At 46.3% G+C, this 5,000-nt stretch overlaps 1 protein-coding gene across 2 annotated transcripts in view; it reads left to right on the plus strand.

The window, feature by feature from the left end:
* The window catches only part of LOC130244155 (ribosome quality control complex subunit NEMF), a 48,248-nt gene that overhangs the window by 33,630 nt on the left and 9,618 nt on the right, over nt 1-5,000 (plus strand). The window lies entirely within an intron of this gene.

A 5,000-nucleotide genomic window follows, 5' to 3' on the forward strand; every position in this document is an offset into this window, starting at 1 on the left:
TCTCCGTCTGACTCACCTGTTCTCCGTCTGACTCACCTGTTCTCCAACTGACTCACCTGTTCTCTAACTGACTTACCTGTTCTCCTGTTCTCCGTCTGACTTGCCTGTTCTCCAACTGACTCACCTGTTCTCCAACTGACTCACCTGTTCTCCAACTGACTCGCCTGTTCTCTAACTGACTCACCTGTTCTCCGCCTGACTCACCTGTTCTCCAACTGACTCACCTGTTCTCCACCTGACTCACCTGTTTTCTAACTGACACACCTGTTCTCCTGTTCTCCGCCTGACTCACCTGTTCTCCGTCTGACTCACCTGTTCTCCAACTGACTCACCTGTTCTCCGTCTGACTCACCTGTTCTCCAACTGACTCACCTGTTCTCCTACTGACTCACCTGTTCTCCAACTAACTCACCTGTTCTCCGTCTGACTCACCTGTTCTCCAACTAACTCACCTGTTTTCTCCGTCTGACTCACCTGTTCTCCAACTAACTCACCTGTTCTCCTACTGACTCACCTGTTCTCCAACTGACTCACCTGTTCTCCGTCTGACTCACCTGTTCTCCAACTAACTCACCTGTTCTCCGTCTGACTCACCTGTTCTCTAACTGACTCACCTGTTCTCCAGCTGACTCCCGTTCTCCAACTGACTCACCTGTTCTCCAACTAACTCACCTGTTCTCCGTCTGACTCACCTGTTCTCCAACTAACTCACCTGTTCTCCGTCTGACTCACCTGTTCTCTAACTGACTCACCTGTTCTTCACCTGACTCCCGTTCTCCAACTGACTCACCTGTTCTCCAACTAACTCACCTGTTCTCCGTCTGACTCACCTGTTCTCCAACTGACTCACCTGTTCTCCGTCTGACTCACCTGTTCTCCGCCTGACTCAACTGTTCTCCGCCTGACTCACCTGTTCTCCGTCTGACTCACCTGTTCTCCGTCTGACTCACCTGTTCTCCAACTGACTCACCTGTTCTCTAACTGACTTACCTGTTCTCCTGTTCTCCGTCTGACTTGCCTGTTCTCCAACTGACTCACCTGTTCTCCAACTGACTCACCTGTTCTCCAACTGACTCGCCTGTTCTCTAACTGACTCACCTGTTCTCCGCCTGACTCACCTGTTCTCCAACTGACTCACCTGTTCTCCACCTGACTCACCTGTTTTCTAACTGACACACCTGTTCTCCTGTTCTCCGCCTGACTCACCTGTTCTCCGTCTGACTCACCTGTTCTCCAACTGACTCACCTGTTCTCCGTCTGACTCACCTGTTCTCCAACTGACTCACCTGTTCTCCTACTGACTCACCTGTTCTCCAACTGACTCACCTGTTCTCCAACTGACTCACCTGTTCTCCTACTGACTCACCTGTTCTCCAACTGACTCACCTGTTCTCCGTCTGACTCACCTGTTCTCCAACTGACTCACCTGTTCTCCTACTGACTCACCTGTTCTCCAACTGACTCACCTGTTCTCCAACTGACTCACCTGTTCTCCAACTGACTCACCTGTTCTCCTGTTCTCCAACTGACTCACCTGTTCTCCTACTGACTCACCTGTTCTCCAACTGACTCACCTGTTCTCCAACTGACTCACCTGTTCTCCAACTGACTCACCTGTTCTCCTGTTCTCCAACTGACTCACCCGTTCTCCTACTGACTCACCTGTTCTCCAACTGACTCATCTGTTCTCCGCCTGACTCACCTGTTCTCTAACTGACTCACCTGTTCTCCTGTTCTCCGTCTGAGTCACCTGTTCTCCTGTTCTCCGTCTGACTCACCTGTTCTCCAACTGACTCACCTGTTCTCTGTCTGACTCACCTGTTCTCCAACTGACTCACCTGTTCTCCAACTGACTCACCTGTTCTCCAACTGACTCACCTGTTCTCCTGTTCTCCAACTGACTCACCTGTTCTCCTACTGACTCACCTGTTCTCCAACTGACTCACCTGTTCTCCGCCTGACTCATCTGTTCTCCGTCTGACTCACCTGTTCTCCTGTTCTCCGTCTGACTCACCTGTTCTCCAACTGACTCACCTGTTCTCTAACTGACTCACCTGTTCTCCGTCTGACTCACCTGTTCTCTAACTGACTCACCTGTTCTCCAACTGACTCACCTGTTCTCTGTCTGACTCACCTGTTCTCCGTCTGACTCACCTGTTCTCCTACTGACTCACCTGTTCTCCAACTGACTCACCTGTTCTTTGTCTGACTCACCTGTTCTCCGTCTGACTCACCTGTTCTCCTACTGACTCACCTGTTCTCCAACTGACTCACCTGTTCTCCTTCTGACTCACCTGTTCTCCTACTGACTCACCTGTTCTCTAACTGACTCACCTGTTCTCCGTCTGACTCACCTGTTCTCCAACTGACTCACCTGTTCTCCAACTGACTCACCTGTTCTCTAACTGACTCACCTGTTCTCTAATTGACTCACCTGTTCTCCGTCTGACTCACCTGTTCTCCTACTGACTCACCTGTTCTCCAACTGACTCACCTGTTCTCCTTCTGACTCACCTGTTCTCCGTCTGACTCACCTGTAGGCTTGTGCCGGTATTCGGTAATGCGATAAATCACGGTAATGAATATGCACGATATTGTTATCGCGGGCACTTCAAAATACCGTGAAAAATAATAGATCCGAATTTATATTCTTAGAACGCGCCTTAGCTTATTTTCCATCAACCGCTTGAAGAAACACTGCGTATATGCTGCGCAGAACTGATGCGCACTCTGATGTAAACAATCCCCACATGTAGAAGCCCTGTGTGCGCGCCGCCGCCGCTGCCACCGCACTATAATCCTCACACGCAGGGGCGGACTTGCCTTCTGGCAGACCGGGCACTTTCCCGGTGGGCCGACGTACTTTTTGGGCCGGGCTGATCATCGTCTTATGATTTGATCGGCCCATAAAAGGCTTAGCAGCCTATCGTTTTTTTCTGCCTTATTGATTGACGCTGCTGTGATCTGTGACTCTCTGAAAGTAGATGCTTTTTTTCCCGGACAGACAGACCGGGCCGGCCCATGTGACACTGTGCAGCCCATTGGCTCTTTTCGGTATTGACATTGGGCTGGCCCAATCACAAACTCCAATTTTGGACTCCGTGTGAGCGTGCGTCGTCTGTGTGTATTTGTCAAAATAGTCGAGAGTCAGAGAGAAGAAACGCAAGGGAGGCGCAGAGAAATCGCGGGAAATACACCGGCGTTTCATTTAGCGATTCTGAAAAGTTCTCTGTTCATTCTAGTACACGGCTAAAAACGCAAATCACGTGACCACACACTCTCTGCCCAGAGCTGCAGCCACTAGTTCAGCGGGTCGGCATAAACCCCAGGTGAGAGTATAGTGCATGTCAGACAGTTCATCTGCTGGATGATCTCATCTCAATATAGTTGTTAAACGTGATATTGAATTCATCTTGTTGTCTCTATCTAACAATTCTTATGTCTTTTGAATCACTTGTTCTCAGTTAACTGTTTTGGCTGAGTGCAAAGATAAGCTAATATATTAATTTATGTAACCACATACACTGATTCTGCACATTGACTGATTGCTAACCTTTATCGTTTAAATTTAATGTACGTTATACTGTTATAATGGCCATTATTGGTTATTAAAACTGATATTCTGCAAAAGAGACAGTGTAAATCAAATATCAAAATGAAACAAATTTGACTTATGATATGTTTTCATTGTTTAGATAGTGAAACAGCAAGCAGGATGAGGTGAAAGAGGTTAAAATGTGACACTGTTCCCTTTGAAGATTAACCCATGCATTAGCAGGCAGTTTTTGTTATGTTTATTATTGAATATAGGCTGAGTGAATAGTGTATTGAATAAGCTAAATTGACTGTAGTGTATGAGTGTGTGTGAATGAGTGTGTATGGGTGATTTCCAATATTGGGTTGTGGCTGGATAGGCATCTGCTGCATAAAACATGCTGGAATAGTTGGCAGTTCATTCCACTGTGGCAACCCCTGATAAATAAGGGACTTATGCGAAGAAAAATAAATGAATGAATAGTGTATTTTTTAGAACTCAACAAATATCTTTATGGACAGCATACAGAAATTAAATTGAGATTAAAGTTTGTATTTATTTATTTATTTCATGTATATGGCTTTTGTGTTTTATAGAAAATGAGTTGATAAAAATAGATAGATAGCATTTTGATTGAATTTAGTGGGCCGCTCTGAAATGCCAGGGCCGATTTTTTTGCCCCAGTCCAGCCCTGCTCACACGAAGAAGCAGCATGGCGGAAGGAGGAACGCTGCCGACAATTTATCCCCCTTCAAAAAGGGTAAAGTCAGAGGTTTGGAAATATTTTGGGTTCCAAAAAAATGCAGAGGGATTTCTGATCGAAGACGCTTTCCCTTTGCACATTCACTTTGATATAATCGCTCAAGTTTACTTTTATATTGTGTATTGATTTATTTATATTTATTTGTATTTAAATGTTTGAAGTACTTTTAGTTAATTAAAAAGTTATTAAAGTTACTAAGTTGAAGAAACTGAAGTTTTTTGTGTTTTTTTACCTGTTTCTCTAGTAAAATTACAATATCGTGATAATACCGTATACCGTGATAAAAGCTCAATCAATTAATCGCAGCATGAAAATGTGATACCGGCACATGCCTACTCACCTGTTCTCCTACTGACTCACCTGTTCTCCTACTGACTCACCTGTTCTCCTACTGACTCACCTGTTCTCCTACTGACTCACCTGTTCTCCAACTGACTCGCCTGTTCTCCTACTGACTCACCTGTTCTCCTACTGACTCACCTGTTCTCCTACTGACTCACCTGTTCTCCGCCTGACTCACCTGTTCTCCGCCTGACTCACCTGTTCTCCAACTGACTCACCTGTTCTCCAACTGACTCGCCTGTTCTCCTACTGACTCACCTGTTCTCCAACTGACTCACCTGTTCTCCAACTGACTCGCCTGTTCTCCTACCGACTCACCTGTTCTCCAACTGACTCACCTGTTCTCCGCCTGACTCGCCT

This window comes from Danio aesculapii, chromosome 17 (assembly GCF_903798145.1).
Source record: "Danio aesculapii chromosome 17, fDanAes4.1, whole genome shotgun sequence".
NCBI classification, from domain to species: Eukaryota; Metazoa; Chordata; class Actinopteri; order Cypriniformes; family Danionidae; genus Danio; species Danio aesculapii.